Below are 26,178 nucleotides of genomic sequence, written 5' to 3' on the forward strand. Positions count from 1 at the left end.
ACCACTCTTTCATTTTTCAGCCATCATTGATTAATCCGGTTTCAGGATTCTAGAACTAAAGTAATTCTGGTTCTTCAACAAATTGCCCTCAGAACTCATGCGGACTATACTCTCCGAGCTTGTTCTTGTGGCCGGCTTTGATCATTTGATTTATCCAATCTAAATGATAATTAAATCACCAATAATTATTGCACCTGTTTTTTTACAAGCTCCAATTATTCAAGATTCAAGATTGTTTAATGCCATTTCCAGTACCCAAGTGTAAAAGACAGCAAAATAATTGTTACTCCAGATCCAATGCAGCACAGAAAGATAAAGAACACAATCATTTAAAAAACACAGTAACTATAAATACATAAGGTAAGTTATATACATTATATTTCCATAAAATTGTGCTAGTCACAGGAGTGTCTGTTCATAAGGTGACTCTGACAGGAAATGATAAACACAAGAGATTCTGCGGATGCTGGAAATTCAAGCAACACACATCAAAGTTGCTGGTGAACGCAGCAGGCCAGGCAGCATCTCTAGGAAGAGGTACAATCGACGTTTCAGGCCTCTGACCATTTCAGGCTGACCCTTCCCCAGGGCTCAAAAGGAAGGGGGAAGACACCAGAATAAAAAGGTGGAGGGAGGGGAAGGAGGCTGGCTGGAAGGTGATAGGTGAGGCTAGATGGGTGGGAAAGTTCAAGAGCTGGGGAAGAAGGAATCTGATAGGAGAGGAGAATGGACTACAGGAGAAAGGAAAGGAGGAGGGGACCCAGGTGGAGGTGAGAGGCCAGAGTGGGGAATAGAAGATGAGGGGAGTGGGTGGAAATTTTTTTTAACCAGAAGGAGAAATCGATATTCGTGCCATTAGGTTGGAGGCTACCAAGACAGAATACAGGGTATTGCTCCTCTACCATGAAGGGGACATGGACCAGAATGGCGATTGCAATTAAAATGATGAAGTAGTGGTCGTTGCGGGTGTGAAGGGGTAGGTTAGTGATCAGCCTTACTGTTCTAGGAAAGTAGTTGTCTTTGTGTCTGGTGGTCCTGACGTGGATGCTGTGTAGCCTCCTTCCTGATGGGAGTGGGGCAGACAGTCCATGAGCCGAGTGGGTGGGATCCTTTATGATATTGCTGGCCTTTTCCTGGCACCTTTCTGTGCATTTGTCCTTGACGGCAGGCAGGCTCGTGCTGGTGATGTGACAGGCAGTTATGACTACCTGTTTCCTTGATTAGAATTCTGTGCTGAAGCAAAGCTTGTGTTAGGAGGCCTCTACACTCCTACCTGTGTGCCCAGAAATCAAGATTCAGAACTTAACCTTGGACAAGATGAAAACTAGACTTCATTGCACTGCGTGTTTAAAGGTCGATGTATAATTTATGGGATTGTACCAGTCTGGAAAACACAAGAGATTCTGCAGATACTGGAAATCCAGAGCAACACACACAAAAAGCTGGAGGAACTCAGCTGGTCAGGCAGTGTCTATGGAGAGGAATTAACAGTCAATGTTTTGGGCTGAGACCCTTCATAAGCCAATCCTGATAAAGGGCATCAGTCTGGTACATTTTTTCATTCCCCTCCTTATATGCTGCCTGACTTGCTGAATTGCTCCAGCATTTTGTGTGAGTTAGACCATAAGACATAGAAGAAAAAGGCCATTCGGCCTTTTGAGTCTGCCCTGACGTTTCATCATGGCTGAGTTATTATCACCCTCAGCTCCATCTCCTGCCTTCTCCCCATAACCTTTTAATCAAGAACCTGTCAAGCTCTGCTTTAAATATACCCAATGACTTGAACTTCACAACCTTGTGTGACAATGAATTCCACAGATTCTCCACCCTCTGGCTTAAGAAATTCCTTCTCCTCTGTCCTAAAGAGATGATCCTTTATTCTGCGACTGTGGCCTCTGGTTCTGGACTCCCTCTCTATTGGAAAAATCTTCTCCCCATCCACTCTGTCTAGGGCTTTCAATATTCAAGGATATCCTCCCTCGTTCTTCTAAACTCCAGCAGCGCAGACTCAGAGCACGCAAACACCCCTCAAATGTTAACCCTTTCATTCTTGAGAACCTCCTCTGGACCCTCTCCAATGCCAGCACATAAAGAGCCCAAAACTGCTGATAATATTCCAAGTGCAGTCTGACCAATGCCTGATAAAGGCTCAGCATCACACCCTTGCTTTTATATTCACAAGAGATTCTGCAGATGCTGGAAATCCAGAACAACACTCACAAAATACTGGAGGAACTCAGCAGGTCGAGGAATAAAGAGGAAATGGTTCAGCCCGAGACCTTTCATCAGAACTCTGATGAAGGACTCTATCAACTTGCTTTTAACTTCTCGTCCCCCGGAAAGCGTTGAGATGCATTTGTTACACTTCAGTGGTTAATATGATGCTAAAGCTGTATAAGCTTTTGTACGCTTTTATAAGCTGTAAAAGCTTTTATAGATATGTAAAAAGGAAAAGACTGGTAAAGACAAATGTAGGTCCCCTACAGACAGAAACAGGTGAATTGATTATGGGGAGCAAGGACATGGCAGACCAATTGAATAATTACTTTGGTTCTGTCTTCACTAAGGAGGACATAAATAATCTTCCAGAAATAGTAGGGGACAGAGGGTCCAGTGAGATGGAGGAACTGAGCGAAATACATGTTAGTAGGGAAGTGGTGTTGGGTAAATTGAAGGGATTAAAGGCAGATAAATCCCCAGGGCCAGATGGTCTGCATCCCAGAGTGCTTAAGGAAGTAGCCCAAGAAATAGTGGATGCATTAGTGATAATTTTTCAAAACTCGTTAGATTCTGGACTAGTTCCTGAGGATTGGAGGGTGGCTAATGTAACCCCACTTTTTAAAAAAGGAGGGAGAGAGAAACCGGGGAATTATAGACCGGTTAGCCTAACGTCAGTGGTGGGGAAACTGCTGGAGTCAGTTATCAAAGATGTGATAACAGCACATTTGGAAAGCGGTGAAATCATCGGACAAAGTCAGCATGGATTTGTGAAAGGAAAATCATGTCTGACGAATCTCATAGAATTTTTTGAGGATGTAACTAGTAGAGTGGATAGGGGAGAACCAGTGGATGTGGTATATTTGGATTTTCAAAAGGCTTTTGACAAGGTCCCACACAGGAGATTAGTGTGCAAATTTAAAGCACACGGTATTGGGGGTAAGGTATTGATGTAGATAGAGAACTGGTTAGCAGACAGGAAGCAAAGAGTGGGAATAAACGGGACCTTTTCAGAATGGCAGGCAGTGACTAGTGGGGTACCACAAGGCTCAGTGCTGGGATCCCAGTTGTTTACAATATATATTAATGACTTGGATGAGGGAATTAAATGCAGCATCTCCAAGTTTGCGGATGACACGAAGCTGGGCGGCAGTGTTAGCTGTGAGGAGGATGCGAGGAGGATGCTAAGAGGATGCAGGGTGACTTGGATAGGTTGGGTGAGTGGGCAAATTCATGGCAGATGCAATTTAATGTGGATAAATGTGAAGTTATCCACTTTGGTGGCAAAAATAGGAAAACAGATTATTATCTGAATGGTGGCCCATTAAGAAAAGAGGAGGTGCAACGAGACCTGGGTGTCAGTATACACCGGTCATTGAAAGTGGGCATGCAGGGGTAGCAGGCGGTGAAAAAGGCGAATGGTATGCTGGCATTTATAGTGAGAGGATTCGAGTACAGGAGCAGGGAGGTACTACTGCAGTTGTACAAGGCCTTGGTGAGACCACACCTGGAGTATTGTGTGCAGATTTGGTCCCCTAATCTGAGGAAAGACATCCTTGCCATAGAGACAGTACAAAGAAGGTTCACCAGATTGATTCCTGGGATGGCAGGACTTTCATATGAAGAAAGACTGGATGAACTGGGCTTGTACTCGTTGGAATTTAGAAGATTGAGGGGGGATCTGATTGAAACGTATAAAATCCTAAAGGGATTGGACAGGCTAGATGCAGGAAGATTGTTCCCAATGTTGGGGAAGTCCAGAACGAGGGGTCACAGTTTGAGGATAAAGGAGAAGCCTTTTAGGACCGAGATTAGGAAAAACTTCTTCACACAGAGAGTGATGAATCTGTGGAATTCTCTGCCACAGGAAGCAGTTGAGTCCAGTTCATTGGCTATATTTAAGAGGGAGTTAGATATGGCCCTTGTGGCTACGGGGGTCAGGGGGTATGGAGGGAAGGCTGGTGCAGGGTTCTGAGTTGGATGATCAGCCATGATCATAATAAATGGCAGTGCAGGCTCGAAGGGCCGAATGGCCTACTCCTGCACCTACTTTCTATGTTTCTAAAAGTGTTCGTACACATATGTTTCATAATTACAGCCTAAGTTGTCTCTACACCAGGACTTGTCAGGTTGTACTGAAGCACTTGCAGTATCTCAAAACTCTGAAAGCATGAAAGGAAACTGTTGCCCCCTTCAAGTGGATCCAATTGTGTAATAAGAATCAAGCTTAGTATCACTGGTATATGTTGTGAAATTTGTTGTTTTGCCGCAGCAGTACATTGCAATACATGATAATAAAAACAGTAAATTACAGTCAGTATGCAAATATTTAGAAAGTTAAATACGTAGTGCAAAAAGAGAGGGAAAAAAGTAGTGAGTAGTGTTTGTGGGTTCAATGTCCATTCAGAAATCTGATAGCAGAGGGGAAGAAGCTGTTCCTGAATCATTGAGTGTGTGCCTTCAGGCTCCTGGACCACCTCTCTGATGGTAACAATGAGAAGAGGGCATGCCCTGGGTGATGGGGCAATCAAGCAATTGACATTCCCCCCCTCACTCGCCAGCAGCCAATTATTCTCACTGTTGCTGCTCCAGTTCCCACATCAAAGTGCTGATCGCCTCTGTTCCCACTTCAATTAGGTGTACACAAGGCATCGTTATAGTGGTCAGTCAATGCCTTTCCCCAGGGTGGAAATGACTCGTACAAGGAGGTACAAGTTTAAGGTGATTGGAGGAAAATATAGGGAGGGATGTCAAAAGTAGTTTTATTTTACAGAGTTGAGTGGTGGTGTGTGGAACGTGCTGTCGGGGGTGGTGGTAGAGGCAGATACATGAGGAAGATTCAAGAAACTCTTAGGCACATGAATAATGTAAAAATGGAGGTCTATGTGGGAGGGAAGGGTTAGGTTGATCTTGGAGTAGGTTGAAAGATCAGCACAACATCTTGGGCTGAAGGGCCTCTACTGTGTTGTAATGTTGACATGCAGAGTGTAGACACGAGGCTGCAGATGCTGGAATCTGGAGAGACACACACACACACCGCGCCCCCCCCCCCCAAATCAGATCAGGCAGCATCTGTGGAGGGTCCAGTCCAGATGAAAGGTACTGACCTGAAATGTCAACTGTTTGCTTCCCTGCGTAGATGGTGCCTGATCTGCTGAGTTCTGCTGGCTTGCTGTATGTCGATTATAGGGGGCTAATTCCAAACTAAGCCCTCTCTGTCATATCCTCTCCTTGACGCTGACTTTCCCCTAAAATTTGAGATGTTTTCCTAGTCCCTGAAATGTCATGGAGTCACAGAAACAGGCCCTTCAGCCCCTCTAATCTGTACTGAGCTGTTAGTCCCATCGACCCACACCTGGACCATTTCCCTCCATACCCCTGCCATCCATATACTTATCCAAACTTCTCCAAAACACTGCGATCGAACCCACATCTACCACTTCCGCTGCCAGCTCGTTCCAGTACAGCAGAGGGGAAAAATTTCTCCATGTCTGTCTTGCCCACTTCTGTCAAATCTGAAACTTGTCTCCGTGTCTACAGTCTAAATGAGGAACAAAAATACCTCCTCCCTGGAACTGCTCCAGTAAATTGTTACTGCGCCTGCCCAGGAGTGCTCACGTCCCTCCTGGGATGCGGTGGCCAAAACTTTCAAAGTAAATTTATTGTCAAAGTACGTACATGTCACCATTTACAACTCTGAGATTCATTTTCTTGTGGGCATTCACAGGAAAATAAAGAAACGTAATTGAATCAATGGGGAAAAAAAACTATCGGTAAACAAAGACTGACAAGTAGCCAATGTATAAAAGAAGACAAAGTATGCAAATAAATGTAAATAAATAATGAGGTTCTTCAAGTTAAATTTAGTTCCAGCAATATATAATTCAGGTCAATAAATATCGCACACATTGTGCTGGAGGAGCTCAGCAAGCTGGGCAGCATCTATGGAAATGAATGAACAGTCGATGGTTTGGGCTGAGACCTTCACCAGGAATGGAAAGAATGCTCCTGACCTTCACACATGGTTCAGCTACTAAACCCAGTGGAATCGTTTCTTCAGACAGAAGGAGAAAAGGCAGGATACTGGCACCTTAAATCCAGTTGCTTCGGGCAGATGGGGCTCGTCTGCAAAGGGAGGCCAGAATAAAGTGGATGGGGGGGGTAGGGAATGAAAGAAGAAGATGGGGGAATGATAGGTGGAAGAGGTAAAGAACTGAAGAAGGAATCTGACAGGGGAGAAGAGTGGACCATGGAGGAAAGGGAAGGAAGTAATGGCAGGTGAGGAGAAGTGATGGGATGAGAGGGGGAACCAGTTCTGATTAGGAACCTCAGTCTGAGGTAGATACTGAGCTGCTGGGTGCCTGTCTCTCTGAGCTCCTCCAGCATTCTGTGTGTGTTGCTCAACATTTCTAGCATCTGCAGGATCTCTTGTGTTAATAAATATCACAGTTCAAGTAACAAGGTCAGCTCATTAAATCAGACTGGTCAAAGGAAGTCCCAGGAGCCAACATCACATTCACCATGAATTAACCGCACACACTGGCTCATTAGAGAGTGTCAATTGATGTCCTTGATACCGCGCAGCTAGTTCCCTTTGCCCTACACTGAACAAGGATGTTTCCTGAAATTAATCAAGCATTTAGTAAATTATTTCCAGCGTTTATCAGGGTGCTGCCTGGACGAGAGAGCATGTCTTATGAGGACAGGATGAGTGAGTGAGAGCTTTGGAATGAAGGAGGGTGAGAGGTGACTCAATAGAGGTGTACAAGATGACAAAAGGCATAGATTGAGTGGAAAGTCACAGACTTCCCCCCCACCCCCGAGGGAGGAAATGGCTAATATTCTTCTTCTTATTATTAAACCTATCACCCCTACTGGGGCCTAGGCCTTCAACAGCAGCTCGTGAGAGTCCTCTATCCTGGGCCAAGGTTTCAATTTGTCCCCTGGTGTAGTCTTTCTTCTTGATGTGTATCCTTCCTCTCCAGGGATGAGGTCTTTGGAGCTAACATTGGCGTTTCTGCAGCACTGGAATTTTACAGGTTGGGGTTGCTGGCCCCGTGCCTAACCCTCCTCCTTTTGTAACCGGGCTTGGGACCATCCATAGCAGACTTAAATGGCCAATAGGAGAGCATTAATTTTAACATAATTGGAGGACAGTATAGGCAGGGGGTCCGAGGAGAGCTTTTCAAAAAAAATATACACGGAGGGTAGCGAATGCGTGGAAAGCCCTGCCAAGGGCGGTGGTAGATGTAGATACATTAGAAGCATTTAATAGACTCTTAGATAGGCACATGGATGATAGGAAAATGGAGGGTTATGTAGGAGGGATGGGATAGGATGACCTTAGAATAGGTTAAAAGGTCGCCACAACATTGTGGGCCATAGGGCCTGTACAGTGTATGTTGTATGTTCTATCTGCATGAAATGTTAAAACTGCTGTGGGACACACCCACCCCAGCATAGGAGAATCAGATTAGTCTGCAGGCTGACAAGCAAGCCTGTCAGGTCAAAGGTCAGGTTCCAGCGTCACTGGAGAGCTGGTGAGCGGTTCAGGGAGGTGTTGTCTTGTGGTGACCTACCGGAACTGGCTTCCGAACAGCAGTTCTAATCTGCTCTGGAGTGTCCCCTTAAGTCACAAAGCACCAGCCACCCTACCCACTCACTGCCAGCAATGGGCTGTTCACGGCCCAGATGCCCCACGCATGACTGAAAACAATAGTGCACGTAATGTCTTCCACTGGTCTGCGTAGCAAAGGGGCTGAACGTCAAGAGGCTACAATCCCCAGTTGTCGATCGCAATTTATTTTTGTATTTAAAAACCTGACTAGCTTAGCAGACAAAGGAAAATGCAGTTCTGTTGCAAAGTAACACAGACAAAATGCTGGAGGAAACTTTATAGAAAGGAACAAATGGTCAATAGTTTGGGCCGAGGCCCTTCACCAGAGTCCTGAAGAAGGATCTCAGCCTGGAACGTCAGCTGTTTTTCTCCTCCATAGATGCTGCCTGACCTGCTGAGTTCCTCCAGCATTTTGTGTGTCCTGCTCTGGATTTCCAGCACCTGCAGAATCTCTTGTATTTACCAACTCTGCTGTAACTGCATGCAGAAAAATTCATTCTACCTTGGGCCGCTTGGAGATGCGCAGTCCGAAGGGGGCCATGTTCACTTACATCCTCCTTGTCTGACACTTGGAAAAGCGAACCGTCAGAGGCTGCATCGATAAATCCATTATCCGTCTGGGTGACCACACGCCTGCTGTCCGTCCCACACCAGTCATCCGAGGACAGGTACAATCGCAGTTCATGACAAAACACACCAAGTATTTCCCCGTCCTCTTCCATTCCCCACCCTGGCTCCCTGCTTACCTCTTCTCTTGTCCTCACCTGCCTATCACCCCTGCCTGGCGACCCACCTTCCCCTTCTCCCATGGTCCGCTCTCCTCTCCTATCAGATTCCTTCTTCTCCAGCCCTTTAACAATTCCACTATCACCTCCCAGCTTCTTAATTCATCTTCCCTCCCCCTGACCCGGCTCTATCTATCGGCGTGTACTCCCTTCCCTCCCGCCACTTCTTTATTCTGGCTTCTTCCCCCTTCCTTTCCAGTCCCAATGAAGGGTCTCGGCCCAAAGCGTCGACTGTTCATTCCCCTCCATAGATGCTGCCTGACCTGCTCAGTTCCTCCAGCAATTTGTGTCTCTTTCTTTTGCCTCTCGTTTTTACTTCATGGCGAACCCATGACCATTTCATCCTGGTGTCTCCTGTCAGTCCGATCACCCAAAACCACGTGCTGGTCTGGCTCAGCCAACGGGGTTTGAGAGAGCTTAAAATCAGGCAATAAACAACACACAGGAAGGTTCCCCAGATGCGGGTCTGCACTCCGGAGGGAGGCAGAAGAAGAACCTCCCCACGGCCGCAGCCTTTGTGAGGTTTGACTCACTCTCCTGCAGCTGGTCTCCCAGAGTGAGAGTGCCTGTAGTCTCCAGCACATCACACCCACAGTCTGTAATCCCATCTGTGCTGAATCATATGATAAGGCCCTCACCCCGCCCTCATTACATCGCACTCTCAGCTGAGAGCTAAAGTTCAGCTCGGCTCATGTGAAGGAAAGCTGAACCCAGCTGATAAGGGATTCCAGTCACTTCAACTGGTAACAAACACTTAGACTCAGCTTTAGGTCGCGTTCGAACTCCTGGACTGTTAAATCTTTCCTATCCTCCACATGCCTGACTCATGGCAAACACTTTCTCCCCAATCAGACACTAGATTCTGAAGACCACAATCTACGCCAAAAGTGCAGGTCTATATAAATCTGCTCAAGTGGCCGGTCTTTTAAGGGTCTTGACTTTTGCCCCAGTCCATCCTATTGGGTGGAGGGGAAAGGAAGTTTTCAGGAAGGGGGGGGAGGAATTTGATTTTACATTCGCGATCACTTTTTTTAAAAGAAACAATTCCCTCACAGAGTCCAGATGAAGGGACCTAGCCTGAAATACCATAGTCATAAAGCACAACAATGCTGTCAGGGACGGTCCCAAGTCCGGCTGTGAAAGGAGGAAGGCTTGGGCATGGACAACTTGAAAGACCGGTCCTGGACATTAGACTCAAGTGAGCTGCTGTAGGCGACCCATGCCCCAGTAGGGGTGATGACCTTAGGTAGAATAGAGGACTACAGTACAGTAGCAGGCTCTTTGGCCCATCTAGATCATACCAAACTGTTATTGTCTAGTCACATTGACCCACCTCTAAACTACAGCCCTCTATACCCTTCCCATCCATGTACCTATCCAAATATCTCTTAAAAGGTTGAAATCGAACCCACATCCTCCACTTCCATTGGCAGCTGGTTCCACACTCTCACGACCCTCAGTGAAGCTGCCCCTCAGGTTCCCCTTAAATATTTCACCTTTCACCCTTAACCCACAAACTCTAGTTCTCATCTCACCTAACCTCAGAGGAATAAGCCTGCTTGCATTTACCCTGTAAATACCACACATCATTTTGTAGCCGAGGCCTCCGTCGGCCAGGGTCGACTGTGGATGTTGTGTCCTAGCCTGCACGAGCCTGGGCAGAGCAAGCCGTTGCCCAATGTAGCGAGCTCTCTACCTCCATGCATCTGATGAACCCAAGGGAACAGCAGAGGCTGGTACAGTTCGCCAGCAGCAGCATCAGAGTAGTAACCAGTCAGCGTTGAACTCAATGTAGAACTGCAGCTCCGGATTTCAACCTCGGGGTTTACTCCTGAAGCCTCCCCCATCAGTGGGAAAAGCCACAAGGTAGCGGAGGATTGCGATCACAATTTTCCTTCTCCGAGATGAGCTGCCAACCACGGCTGATGAGCCCTATCTACCTGAAGTGACTGGTTTTAAGGCGCCAGTAACCTGACTTTGGCCCTTCCCCTGTCAGTAGAAACTATTCCACTGGGCTTAGTAGCTAAGCCACACTTGACTTGGTTGTCAGAGGCTATGTGAGGCACACCAATTGGGATCATTTAATAGGTAGTGGGAGGTGATCCCCATTACCATCTCCAGCAATAATCACCTTAAGGAACCAATAATTTTATATACCTCTATCAAATCTCCCCTCATTCTCCTATGCTCCAGGCAATAAAGTCCTAACCTATTCGACCTTTCCCTATAACTCAGGTCTTGGCAACCTCCTTGTAAAATTTCTCTGCACTCTTTCAATCTTATTGACACCTTTCCTGTTGGTAGGCAACCAAAATGCACAGACTGCTCCAAATTTAGCCCACCAACATCTTATCCAATTTCAGCATAACTATTCTTTCCCCCACCCCCACGGATGCTGTCGGAGCTGCTGAGTTCCGCCGGCATTTTGTGTGTGTTCTCTGATGAAGCGTCCACTTTTATAAATTTAAACATAGAAAGACAGGTCAAGGACTTTGTCATGAGAGTTAACAAATGAAATTTAAATCCAGCGCGTGCTAATTAACCCTTGTCGCCCCCTCCCCCCAGAACAACGGGAAGCAGTTACCAATGGATTGTACAAAGCCTCACTGAACTGACGGAACCGCGTTACAACACAGCCGACTGGCACCAGACCGTGGGCACGAGATGTGGGACGGCACAGTAGCATAGCGGTTAACGTAACGCTTTACAACACCAGTGACCTCAATCACGCTTCAGTTCCCACCGCTGTCTGTAAAAGGGATTGTAGACCGCGTGGGTTTCCTCCGGGTGCTCCGGTTCCCTCCCACATTCTAAAGCGTACAGGTTAGTAGCTCTGGGCGTGCTATGTTGGCCCTAAAAGGATGGAGACACTTGTGGGCTGCCCCTGCACACCCTAGACTGTGCTGGTTATTGATGCAAATAACGCAATTCACCATACTGTATGTTTCCATATACATGCAGCAGATAAAAGAAATCTTAATAAACTCTGCTAATTATACCCCTGACGGTTAAATGTAATGCGATGCGACCTTGAATGGAAGGTTTATTCAATCACCCCTTGTTCAAAACGGTGTGTCTGAACTCTTCACACACTACATTACAGTACAGCATGCCCATGTGAGATTTGCTGTGACATCCTGTCCCTGTGAGGGTTTAGCATCCTGCCAGAGGTCACAGGGTCTGTGAGCGTACGCACCTCAGCGTTGCCGAGGAGAAAGGACGCAAAAGGGTCCGCAGCCTATCAAGGAAGGGCTCAGGTTTCCGAATGAGCCAATGGGGGAGCAGCTTGAGAAGCAGGCTGAGATGTGTTACTCTATCTGCAGTGGATGATCTCAGTAAGCAGGGCACTGCTGTCAGCCTGCCTTTAGCAGCAGAAAAGGCCCCTTGTTCCTACTTTCTATATTTATCAGCACGACACAAGATATGGAACACTCTACCTAAACCAGAGAGAGAGGGAGAGGGTCAGAGCACATGAGACAGAGTACAGTACCAGGCTTTTAATGCAGCACTTGGATATTTGGAGGTCAATTCACACTGGGTAAGGAGAAGCCCGCTGAATCAGATAGGGGACTGCCCGTTCTGATGTAGCGACCGGGGGCTGCAATTGTAGTCTCTGTAATTAGCACAGTTGTAGAGCAAAGAGACAGAATGGAAGGAAAGAGGAAGAGAGAGAATTTGCAGAAAAAAATCCTTATTTGTCACACGTATATCAAAACATTGTTTGCAATGTGGGGGCAGCCCCTAAGTGTTATCATGCTTCCAGCATAACACGCCCACAACTCATGCACCCCAACACATACATCTTTGGCATTTGGGAGGAAACTGGATCACCTGGAGGAAACCACACAGTCATGGGAAACACATACAAACCCCTCACAGGCAGTGGCGGGTACCAAACCCCAGTTAGTTATCGCTGGGACCGTAAAGCGACTGTGCTAATCACTATGGTATCGTGCCACCTTGGAAGGCTGGAAAGGAGAGTAAAAAATGTCTGCATTTATACAGCGGCTTTCACAGCCTTATTTAATTCACTTTATTTTAATTTTAGACACGCCTCCAACAGCACAGACAATTTAAGGTACTGAATACGGGCCGCTACCAATGCAGACAGAGCAGCGGGGTATGGAGTTGGTGGGCAAACCTGTGCAGCCACTGCCATGATAGCTAGTGGCCCGACCACAGTGAGCTGAATAGGGTCAAACCACTGGGTAAGTTGGAGAGAGAAACTTGCCTAAAATCATGAGAAAACTTGAAAACAATGGCCAAAGAAATAACAAACATGGGAAAATCTATAGATGCTGGAAATCCAAAGTAAGACACACAAAATGCTGGAGGAACTCAGCAGGTCAGACAGCATCTACAGAAAAGAGTACACAGTCAACGTTTCAGGCCGTGACCCTTCTTCAGGACAAAGAAATAACTGGAGTGGCTCACTGTGGCATCCAAGAGGAATACAACTTCCACAAAAATAATTACTGGATGGTTTGTTGATACCAACTTCGTTAAGAACGAGTTAGAAAAGAGAAAATATAATGAAGATCAGCTTTATTTGTTACACATATATTGAAACATTCAGTGAAATGCGTCATTGACATCAATGACCAATGTAGACTCAGGATGTGCTGGACGCAGCCCGTTGGTGTCACTATACTTGGGCACCACAGTAGCGTTGCGGTTAAATAGGTGGGTTGCTGGGTGGTGAAGCTCATTAGGCTGGTAGGGTCTGTTTCACACTGAATCTCTAAATAACAAATAACTTCTGGCACCAACGTAGCACGTCCACAACACACTCACCCTAACTCATACGTCCCAGGACTGTAGGAGGAAACCAGAGCACCCAGACGAAACCCTTGCGGTCATGGGGAGAATCCTTACAGACCACGGAAGAGGATTAACTCCACTGAAAATGAGTCAGAGGATAGAGGCAATTTCCTATCAGCAAAACCACGTGATTATGTACTGTCACAATTCGGAAATATCAAACAAACTCCCAACTACGATGTCCGTGTTACAGTCGAACGCATGTTGAAAGTCCAGACCGTCCATGTCCACGTTATGAACAAACGTGTGTTTAAAGCACGGAGCAGTTGTGTCTGTGTTATGAATGAATGTACTTTTAAAGTCTGGAGCATTTCAACAGCTGAAGTCAATGGGAGACAGACCCTGTGATAATAAACACTCAGGAATACACCTGCGGTGGAAATTTGTGCTCAGAGACTGGTGCTACGGAGGCAGTAATGCTAGGGAACATTCACAACACGCTGGAGGAACTCAGCAGGTCAGGCAGCATCCGTGGAAACGATGAGTCGATGTGTTGTGAGTATTGCTTTGACCCCAGCAACTGCAGATCATTTTGTGTAGTAATGCTAGGGGTTGCTCCTTGCCTTAGAGTCACAGAACATTACTGCACGCCTATCTAGTCCACGCCAAACTATGTACCTACCTTCAGTAGATCCCATGGACCCACACTCAGAGCACTGCTCTCCATACCCCTCCCATCCATGTACCTATCCAAATTTCCTTTTAATGTTGAAATCAAACTTGCATCCACCCCTTACACTGGCAGCTTGTTCCACACTCGCACCACCCTCTGAGTGAAAAATATCCAACCCCCCATGCTCCCCTTAAAAATTTCACCTTTCACACTTAACCTATGACCTCTAGTTCCAGTTTCCCAACCTCAGTGGAAAAAGCCTGTTTGCATTCACCCTGTCTATACCCCTCATAATTTTGTATGCCTCTATCAAATCTCCCCTCATTTTCCTACTCTCCAGGGAATAAAGTCCGAACCTGTTCAACCTTTCCCTATAACTCAGGTGCTCAAGTCCCAGCAACATCCCGTAAATTTTGTCTGTCTCTTGGCTGCACTTTAACCCCACTCTATCTATATGCGGTCACCCAGTAAAGGGGTAGGGCAAAGAGGGATGATTATGGCCCAGCAAACTTACTTATCGGGCTGGCAACGATAGCTATCCATGGGTCCTAGGAGTGGGCAGCAGAGGCCCGCCAATGTTCCAAGGGGGTATGTCCATGGCCGGTAACCGCGGCAAGGGAACGTACAGTGCCCATGGGTACCATGGAGGTGTGCTAAGACCACACAGGATAACTGGCATCTTTGGTGGAGGTAGGAACATGTTAATTTAATTTAGTTCATTTTAGTAATTGTGTTAGCCACTATTATTGTCAATGTGTATGTTGTGGTATTGTAGAAGGTTTGCTTGTTATGTATCATGTCATATGATGTGGACAATTATGATCTTTACATGACCGTGACTGTCATTGACAAATTTTTCTGGCATTGATTTTCCATTGCCTTCTTCTGGACAGTGTCGTTACAAGACGGGTGACCCCAGCCTTTATCAATACCCTTCAGAGATTGTCTGCCTGGCGTCAGTGGTCACGTAACCAGGACTTGTGATCTGCATCAGCTGCTCATACGACCATCCACCACCTGCTCCCATGGCTTCACATGACCCTGATCGGGGGCTGAGCAGGTGCTGCACTTTATCCAAGGGTGACCTGCAGGCCAGAGGAGGGAAGGAGCACCTCACACCTCCTGTGGTGGAGACAAATCTCCACCACACCACCCAAACTGTAGAAGGTAATTTCTAATGAAGATATTTTTGTGAAACAAAAATAGGCAGTAATGCGGTGATTGCGTGCTGGGCCATGCGTCACACTGCTGAACTCAGCGGAACTGCATTCAGAAACTGAGTGCACTGCGGATTCCCCGCAAACACCAAGCAACTGAGCAAAGGTCAAATTCCAGCTCAGTCCACAAGAGGGGATAAGAAACGGGCAACTCCAAACTCAGTCAGCTCTTCATAGCAAAGAATCTTCATCCATCAGGGTATGAACTTGCACATCAAATAAACAAATTAATTGAAAGTGATCTTAATATAAAATTTGCAAACTCAAAATGCAAAACCCTCCAAACGAATTAAATACAATTAGATTAAGAAACCGGTAATGGTTACTTAGTCCATAGTTTTTTCCAAAAAGGTACAAATTAATTAAATAATAGATATGATACAGGAAAAAGACAAAGCAGACCAGGAATTTGTTCACCTATAATGACACTTAAAAAGTTATTGTAAAACATAGGCAGCATCTATGGAAATAAGTGAACAGGCAATGTTTCGTGTCAAGACTCTTCAACAGGACTCTGAAGGTGAGAGGTGCTGTGAAAATGCACAGCACTGAAAATAAGGGCCCTCAGCCCATTAAGTCCAAGCTGACCATTGAATATTGATTCGACCATGGCCAATTTTATTCTTCCCCCACATTCCCATTAACTCCTCCTTGGATTCTGCCCCTCAGGGGGGGCAAGGGCATTTCCCACCGCCCACCCCACCCAGGGTTGGCAATCAAGAACTAGAGGGCATAGGTTGAAGGTGAAAGGGGAGAGATTTAGTAAGAACTTTTCAGACAGAGGGTGGTCCATGTATAGAATGGGCTGCCAGAGGAAGTGGCTGAGGCAGGTATATCAACAATATTTAAAAAGGGACTTTCACAGGAACATGGATAGGAAAGGTTGGAGAGGAGACTGGGCCAAACACAGGGAAATGGGACTGCCTTAGACAGACATCTTGGCTAACATGAATTCACTGTGGAGGCCAAGTCACTGGGTGTATTTAAAGCAGAGGTTGCTAGGTAATTGATCAGTCATAGTCTCAAAGGTTACAGGGAAAAGGCAAAAGAATGGGGTTGACAGGGACAGTAAATCAGGCATAATGGAATGGCGGAGCACACTTGATGGGCCGAGTGGCCTAATTCCGCACCATTAAGACCAAATGTTTACCTGGGGGGGAAGGTCACTGGATGAAGGGCAACCCAACCCCCATGTGAACAGGGCAGGAATCAAGGCAGGCAGATGGACAGCTTGGTCAGCATGGATTAGTGGGGCCGAAGGGCCTGTTCCTGTGCAGTATGGCTCGATGACTCAGCGCAGGCTGCTCAATGAACATAGACACCAGCAGGCTCGTGAAGGGACGTACGGAGCGTCAGTTGCCGAGAATCACTGAAGGCAGACGGCCAGCAGGCCCTTAGGGGCAGAGTGTTAGAGGGCAGGGGTGGGGGGGGGGGGTCATTCTAACAAGAGAGGCTGTGGGTGGGGTGGGAGCTAGGTTGTTTTGTAACGAGCTACAGACTGATCAACCGAAGGTCAGAAGGCAGAGCAGCTGGACGTCCAGGTACATCACAACCAATTATTACATTCCCTCCCCATTTAATCTTACATACAGATGCCACCGTATGTACAATTACTCTTGTCCCTCGCGTCACTTTAGGTAGATACCATAAATCTATGTCTGCAAGCTCATCTTAACATATTATTGTAGCACTTCTGGCGAAGGGGCTTGTTCTGGGGCAGCTCACTCACCTTGGGTCCCCACTGGACACTCAGCTCCCAATTGCGACTCAAAGTAGCCACACCACAGTACCCTGCTTCAACAGGCAGGCTAAACCCGGTGAGGGTACTGGCTGGCCCGTGGTGAGATGTCTGTCCTAGCAGGCAAGGTCAGCTCAGGCAGACGGGGCGGATGAGATCGACGGAGAGCTTCAACGGCCAGGAAGGTGGTACCACAAAGCTTCACAGAGAGCGAGGGGCATGCCAAGGCTCAGAAGTAGTCGTGGTCACCCACGGCAACCCAGGAGTCCCCAGTTTGTGACGACTGCTTGTACCACTTGACCCGGACTGCCGAGGTCGAGGGAGTGGAACTGCCCCAGGGCAACGGCTTTTCCACTTTAAAAACTCCCCCGCACAGGTCTCAGCATCATCGGTACGACACAGAATCACCGCATATGTATTTATATTTATTATCTTGTTATGCTTATTGTGTATTTTTATGCAGCAGTGGATCTAGAGTAACAAAACTTTCTTTCTCCTTTAGACTTGTGTACTGACAAATGACATGAAACAATCTTAAACCCTGAACTATGAACCTGCAACCTAATCTGACCTACAGCAGCACTGGGCCGGGTCTTTGGTAGTCACCACACCAGAAGCTTTCTCGTAAGTGAGATTGCTTCTGTGCTGACATCAGCCCGCTCCATGTGAGACAAGTGGAGGGGGGAGAGAGGAGGAGGGGGGGAGAGAGGAGGAGGGGGAGAGAGGGAGGAGGGGCAGAGAGAGAGGAGGGGAGAGAGAGAGAGGAGGGGAGAGAGGGGGGGAGAGAGAGGGGGGAGAGAGAGAGGGGGGGAGAGAGGGGGGGAGAGAGAGATGGGGGAGAGAGAGGAGGGGGGGAGAGAGAGGAGGGGGAGAGAGGAGGAGGGGGAGAGAGGAGGAGAGAGAGGAGGAGGACAGAGAGGGACCATGGCATTCCTGGGACATCCCTGGTTGCTCAGGAGCTGTGTACAGATACACTCCATCTGCAACACACACTGGGTCCATGAAGGCTTCAGGGAGGTAGTCCACATCTGCCTCACACTCCCAGCTACCTGCTGAGACCCAATGGTGATATTTGATTTATCTACAGTGACACTGTGGCACAGACCCTTCTGGCCCAATGAACTCACCTATTTAACCCCAGCCTAATCACACAACCATTTACAATGACCAATTAACCTACTAGATGGGTCTTTGGACTGTGGGAGGAAAGCGGAGAAAACCCACATGCCCGTGGGAAGAATGTAAAAGCTTTCTTACAGAGGACACTGGAATTGAACTCCAAGCTTCAATGTCCTGAGCTGTAATCGTGTCAGACTAACCGCCACACTGCCGCAGTACCCCACAATTTAGTCACTGTTTCATACACCCCTCCCATTTCACCACCAACCTCACACTGGAAATAAAGATTTGGCCAGGGTGTAAGGGGAAACCTACAATTAATCTCTTGTCCTGAATTTACAATACCGAACTGGCCTGGCAATAATACACTGATATTTGCTGCTATTTACAGGTTTGGCAATAAATAACTTTAAGGTTATGAGAACACTCAGTCCTCTTTTATTGTCATTTAGAAATGCATACATGCATTAAGAAACGATACAATGTTTCTCCGGAGTGATATCACAGAAAAGAGGACAAACCAAAGACTAACACTGACAGAACCACATAATTATAACATATAGTTACAGCAGTGCAAAGCAATACCATAATTTGATGAAGAACAAACCATGGGCATGGTAAAAGTCTCAAAGTCCCCGAGTCCCCGATAGCAGGCGGCAAAAGGGAGAAACTCCCTGCCATAAACCTCCAGGCACCGACAACTTGCCGATGCCTTGGAAGCAGCCGACCACAGCCGACACCGAGCCCATCCATCTGAAAACTTCGAGCCTCCGATCAGCCTGTCCGATACAGCCTCCCGAGCGCCATCCTCTGCCGAGCGCCTTCGACCTCTCCCCGGCCCCTGAAACAAGCAAAGCCGAGGATTCTTGGCCTTCTGCTCCGGAGATTCCGGTTACCACACAGTAGCAGCGGCAGCGAAGTGGGCATTTCAGAAGTTTTCCAGATGTTCCTCCGTACTCTCACGTCCATCTCCATCAAATCAGAATTGTGCACGGTCCCCTACTTGACAGATTACAGATATTCATCACCGGAGAGGCCGCATGCGCTGCCATCGCGTCGCCAACACAAGACAATAAATAACCTTCTCCAATACTTTGAAGCACCACATGGCAACAGATTGGATTTAACAGCGATTTTGATGCGCGTTCAACTGATTGGCGAAACGCAAACATTCTTGGCGATTTGTACCCAGCATTAAGTTCCTGATCGCCTTTCTCCAAGTCAGGACTTGGATTATTCCAGAACTGAACTACTCCATAAGATCAATGGGACAGTTTGATCCCAGAGTAATAATCTGACCCCCTTTGCTGCTTCCAAGGAAAACATTCTGAACTTGCTATTCAAGTCAATAATCTGCCTTGAAGGTCAGAGAACATAAAACACCACAGCACAGTAAAGTCCCCTCGGCTCATGATGTTTGCCAACCTTTTAACCTGCTAGGATTTTTTCAGCTTGAGGGTGGCTGAAACCAGGAACATTCTACCCCAGGTAGAGATGCTCTCAGAGTTTATGGTGTAGTAGTAATTTTTGCAATCACCCAAGTCAAGTATGATGTTCTCCAAACGGGTTGTCTATTGGTGACTCCTCAGGTGGCTGTAGAGGCTGATCTGGGCACAATCCTGCCCCCTTTGCACCAGTTCTTAATCCGGGATGTTAGGGTGGATTCCCTTAATGACGAATGCCTGTGTGCGACTTTATTTAACACGGGGAGGCTGATGCACAGGCAGTCACCTTCTTGACTGATCGAGGTCAGGAGATCCAGATGACTGGGACCCTTCACTGTTGCAGTCTTCCTCCATCTTCACTGCTGCTGTGATGTGTCACCTTCCTCTAGCTCCACCGTTGAGGTCTTGGTTGAATCGCTCTTTGTCTGGATCTTCCTCCTTGGCCTTACCACCATGGGTGACCCTATCAGGAGCTAAGCTCCAGACAGCATCGCTCTCGGGATCTGAGGAACTCGCAATCCTTTGCATCAAGACAAGGTGACGATTCTCAGAGAAGAGTATTTAAGACAACAGTGGCGTGGCTCGCTGTAAGCAGAGTACTGGAGGATATAATTGGTGTAGAGAGATACCTGTACATGAAGAACAGGATTGATTCCTATTCCCATGTTAATGTGACTCTACAACTATCAAGCAAATATTTCAACTTGACCATCATATAGTCAACATTGATTCAGAGCAGAGTTGAAAAGGAATTTCTTGAACCAGAGGCTGGTGAATCTGTGGAAGTCATTGCCAGAGATGGCTGTGGAGGCCAAGTCATTCGGTATACTTCAAACAGAGGTCGAGAAGTTCTTGATGAGTCAAAGGTTCCGGGGAGAAGTCAGGAGAAGGGGACTGAGAAGAATAATATATCAGTCTTGATTGAATGGTGAAGCACACACCATGGGCCGAATATTCTAATTCTGCTCCTGTGGCTGATGGTCATTCAAATGTTTTTTTGGTTTCTGTGGCATAACAGCATTGAATTATGATCAACACCGCGCACTTTCCTGGTATGGAAATCATACATCTGCAGCTCACGGTAAAGTAAATTAAGTCTCGAAAGTATCCATAGACTGCAGGAAGGAGAGGAAACCCATCAAACCTCCTGTTACTGCTCAGAGCTTACTGTAAACACAAGGAGGGGAACACACAGCCATGTGCTGTGCCTGAGGGAGAGGATCTGATGCAGCATAAAATAACACAATAAGCATAAAGAACACAATAAAAATATAATAAGTATAAATACATAAAATTAGGACTGATTGTATGTACTTAAAGTGACGCTAGGTAATTCAGCCATTCCACCGTGGCTGATTTATTAGATCATTCAACCCCATTCCCCTGCCCCTTCCCCGTAAACTCAAATTTATATCCTATATCTCTCATACCACCGCACTCAGCTTGCACCACTGTCCAAAGTTAACCGTAAATATGTAACAAGGACAAGAGATCAGTGGTGCAAAAAGATATTTTGGCTTATTAAAATACAGGACAGCCTCTGCTTTATCCACACTGGTTGAGTGGACCGATGATTGTAGGGTAATAACTGTATATCTGGGTGCATCCTTGGTTGGTATGGTAACAGCTCGGCACATCACATAAACCTGTCTCCTTTCCAGGGACTTCGTCTATACTTCCTGCTGCCCCAGTAATGTAGCCCACATAACCAAAGACCCCATCCACCCCAGGTATGGTAGCGCAGCAGTTAGTGTGGCACTATTGCACCTCAGGGTGTTCAATTCTGGCACCGTTCTATAAGGAGTCTCTGTACATCCTCCCCGTGGAGTCCGTGGGTTTCCTCCCACGAATCAAAGATGTACCAGGTAGGTTCATTGGACATTGTAAATTGTCCAGTGATTAAATTAGGGTTCATTGGGGTTACTAGGGCAGCACAACTCGAAGGGCCGGAAGGGCCTACGTCACACTATAATCGCTAAATAATGAATAATAAAATAAATAAACAAACAAACAAGATGGACTCTGGACATCAAAATCCACCCTGATGTAGTCTTGCCTGCATTGCTCTTTCTCAGGAACAGAAGCGTTTCTCACTCTCTCAAATATTTTTCAAAGAAAACTCACTTCGACAAATCATAAATGTAAAGCTTATAGTTGTAAACCTTTGGCCCACTGTGATTAAAATGTTCTGATAAAAAATTTCCAGAATCTGGGCCTCTGTACCTCCTTCCGCAACTGGATCCTCGACTTCCGAACTGGAAGACCACAAGCTGTGCGGATTGTAAATAACATCTCAACCTCACTGGCAATCAACACCGGCGCGCCTCAGCAACGTGTGATTAACCCACTGCTCCACTCTCCCTGCACCCTGACTGTGCGGCAAGCCATTTAAAAATTGTTGACTGAGCAACCATTACTGGCAGAATCTCAGAGGGTGATGAGAGGGTGAACAGGTGCGAGATATTTCAGTTAGCTGACTGGTGTCGCAACAGCAACCTTTTGCATTCATTGTCAGAAACAGCAAAGAGCTGATTGTGGACTTCAGAAAGGATGTGACGAGGGAACACACACCAGTCTGCGTAGTCAAGATTACTTCACTTTTTCTACAACTTCTACTTTTTTTAAAAATCTTAATTGTGCTTCAGAAACTGTTGGAGCCTGTGACTTACAGTTCGGAGTTTGATCGAGTGATTGGGTACACTGCTGTGCCAAAGAAAATTCCAGGAGATGACCGCGAGCACCAGCTGCCTCAAGGAGAAGACCAGACATGGGGCGCGAGGCCATGATCAACTCCATTTCTCACTGATCAAAGTGTCGAGGAAGATTGAAACATCGAGATGAATGCAGAGGACGACAAGATGGTGGCCACTCTCCACAGAAGGACTGAGTTCAAACAGCCACTTGTCTCTATGCTGACGGAGAATGTTTTGAAAATTCCAAGATCTATGTGATTATTGGTGTGGACTATAGTTTATATTGGTCCCTTTCAGTTTTCTTTCTTGTTGCTGATCGGTAAGTTGGAGTTTTGGGGATTTGATGTACTGGTGGGCAATATGTTAGTTTTTTGCGAGGCGGGGGTTTGGGGTTTGATATTCTACCTGCCATTTTCCAGGTGGGTGATCTGTTAGATTTTGTGCATGGGAGGGGTTGAGGGGTCAGGGTTTGTGAGTTTTTGTTTCTTTGCCTTTTTTGTGTGTGTGTGTGTGGGACGGGGTGTCTTTTCTTTCAATGGCTTCCGTGGTCTTTCTGCATTTCATGGCATCTGGAGAAGACAAATCTCAGAGTTTACACACTTTAATAACAAAATGAACCTTTGATCAGAAGGTGGAAAGATTGAGCAATTTCAAGTTCCTGGATGTCGATATCTCTGAGGATCTAACCTCCACCCAACATATGAACGCACCTACAAAGGCATGACAGTGGCTATTTCATTAGGAGTTTGAGGCAATCTGATATGTCACCCAAAGCACTCTTAGATTTCTACAGTTGTACCAAGGAGAGCATTGTAACCGTCTGGTATGGGGGTTTGGGGGGGGGGGGGATAATGCACAGGATCACAGTAAGCTGCAGAGAGCTGTAAACTTAGTCAGTCCACCATGGGCACTGGCCTCCATAGTATCTAGTATATCTTCAAGGAGTGATGCCTCAAAAAGGCAGCTTTCATCATTAAGGACCCCTGTCACCCAGGTCATGCCTTGTTCTCATCAGGAAGGAGATATAGAAGCCTGAAGGCCCACACTCAACAATTCAGGAACAACTTCTTCCCCTCTGCCATCTGATTTCTGAATGGACATTAAATCCATGAACACGACCTCACCTCATTATTTCCAGTTTTGTATTTTACTTAAACTATTTAGTATATATACTTACTGTAAATTCATTTTTTCTATTATGCATTGCATTATGCTGCTGCCGCCAAGTCAACAAACCTCATGACCTTTGCCAGTGATATTAAATCTGATTCTCACTCTCCACCTCAGATCCCCCAATGACGAATTGCTCATGGACCTCTGGATTCCTCCTCCTGTAGTCAATGATCAACTCCTTGGTCTTGCTGACACTGGGGGAGAGGTTCTTGTTGTGGCGCCACTCAGCCAGATTTTCAGTCTCTCTGACTCGTTCCCACCTTTGACTGGGCCAATGCCAGTGTCATCAGCAAACATACGTATGGCATCGGATCTGAGCTTGGCCACACAATCGAAGGTATAAAGAGAGCAGAGCAGGGGGCTAAGCATTCCGCTTTGCGGTGAACCTGGGCTGATAGAGCTTGTGGAAGAGATGCTGTTGCCAGTCCGTACAGACTGAGGTTTGCAAGTGAGGAAATTGAGAATCCATTTGCACAGGGAGGTATCAAGGCCCAGAACTTGAAGCTTAGTGATGAGTTTCAAGGAGATGATAGTCATAGTCATACTTTATTGATCCTGGGGGAAATTGGTTTTCGTTACAGTTGCACCATAAATAATAAATAGTAATAGAACCATAAATAGTTAAATAGTAATATGTAAATTATGCCAGTAAATTATGAAATAAGTCCAGGACCAGCCTATTGGCTCAGGGTGTCTGACCCTCCAAGGGAGGAGTTGTAAAGTTTGATGGCCACAGGCAGGAATGACTTCCTATGACGCTCAGTGCTGCATCTCGCAGGAATGAGTCTCTGGCTGAATATACTCCTGTGCCCACCCAGTACATTATGTAGTGGATGGGAGACATTGACCAAGATGGCATGCAACTTAGACAGCATTCTCTCTTCAGACACCACCGTGAGAGAGTCCAGTTCCATCCCCACATCACTGGCCTTACGAATGAGTTTGTTGATTCTGTTGGTGTCTGCTACCCTTAGCCTGCTGCCCCAGCACACAACAGCAAACATGATAGCACTGGCCACGACAGACTCGTAGAACATCCTCAGCCTCGTCCAGCAGATGTTAAAGGACCTCAGTCTCCTCAGGAAATAGAGATGGCTCTGACCCTTCTTGTAGACAGCCTCAGTGTTCTTAGACCAGTCCAGTTTATTGTCAATTCTTATCCCCAGGTATTTGTAATCCTCCACCATGTCCACTCTGACCCCCTGGATGGAAACAGGGGTCACCGGTACCTTAGCTCTCCTCAGGTCTACCACCAGCTCCTTAGTCTTTTTCACATTAAGCTGCAGATAATTCTGCTCACACCAAAGTTTCCCACCGTAGCCCTGTACTCAACCTCATCTCCCTTGCTGATGCATCCAACTATGGCAGAGTCATCCGAAAACTTCTGAAGATGACACCTTTGACTGGGCCAATGCCAGTGGTGTCATCAGCAAACTTATATGTAGCATCGGATCTGAGCTTGGCCACACAATCGAAGGTATAAAGAGAGCAGAGCAGGGGGCTAAGCATTCTGCTTTGCGGTGAACCTGGGCTGATAGAGCTTGTGGAAGAGATGCTGTTGCCAGTCCGTACTGACTGAGGTTTGCAAGTGAGGAAATTGAGGATCCATTTGCACAGGGAGGTATCAAGGCCCAGGGCTTGGAGCTTAGTGATGAGCTTCGAGGGGATGATCGTGTTGAATGCTGAGCTGTAGTCGATGAAGAGCATCCCGATGGACGCATCGTCACTGTCCGGATGTTCCCCAAGTGAAGGGCCAATAAAATAGCATCTGCAGTTAACCTGTTGTAACGGTAGGCAAATTGGAGTGGATCGAGGACACTCCTCAGGCAAGGGCTCTAACAGAATATAAACACAAGATGTTGGAAATCCAGAGCAACTCATACACAATGCTGGAGGAACTCAGCAGGTCAGACAGGGAAAGGAATATAGAGACGCCATTTCGTCAGGACTTGTTTTATCAAATTACACATCTTTGTGATGTGTGAGGAAACTGGAGCCACCAGTCATAGGAAGAACATGCAAACTCCACACAGCAAGCACCCGAGGATGGAACTGAACCGGGATGTCGGTGTTGACAGGCAGCAACCCTGCTGATGCGCCCCCCAACCCGAGGAGTTGAAGGTATGAACCCAAGTTAAAAATCACTCTGTTACTCGTCAATTAAAGACGCAGATTAATTTAATTCGCCCCAGCTGAAAGTTGGGCTCAGTTTTTAATTAATTTCTGCTCATGGATCTCAAACCAATTCTAATGGATCTGTCAGGTATAGGTTACCAAGTCAAATGGATGCACTCCAGTGGGGATTCTGAAGTGCCTGGCGAAATTAATGACTTTCCCCATTTTTCAGCCTGTTCCCTGGGACTCCAGTGGAGCCAAGTGACCATTAGAAGGCTTGCCACAACGCTGGGTGGAATTCTTTGTTTGCAAGGGAGAAATTCCAGCTCCATAAACACACACCTGTCCGGAAGGCACAAAATGAGAAGGGAATATTGCAGAGGTTGCTTAGCACATCCACAGTGCAGCGAGCTGGAATTCGGAGCAGCTTCAGTTCAACTGCTCTGACTTACAGAAGTCACACCCCAGCAAACGCTGTGCACCGCCATGGAGTACAACCTTTTTGAAGGAGTTGAGAGAAAGATAGCACGAGCAAACAAGAGAGAGGAGAGTGGAATGGACAGAGAAAGGAAAGGAGGGAGGGAGGGAGGAAGCACAAGTTGCTGACAGACACCTAAGCCAGAAA

The sequence above is a fragment of the Mobula birostris genome, chromosome 27, assembly GCF_030028105.1.
Source record: "Mobula birostris isolate sMobBir1 chromosome 27, sMobBir1.hap1, whole genome shotgun sequence".
In the NCBI taxonomy this organism is placed as follows: domain Eukaryota; kingdom Metazoa; phylum Chordata; class Chondrichthyes; order Myliobatiformes; family Myliobatidae; genus Mobula; species Mobula birostris.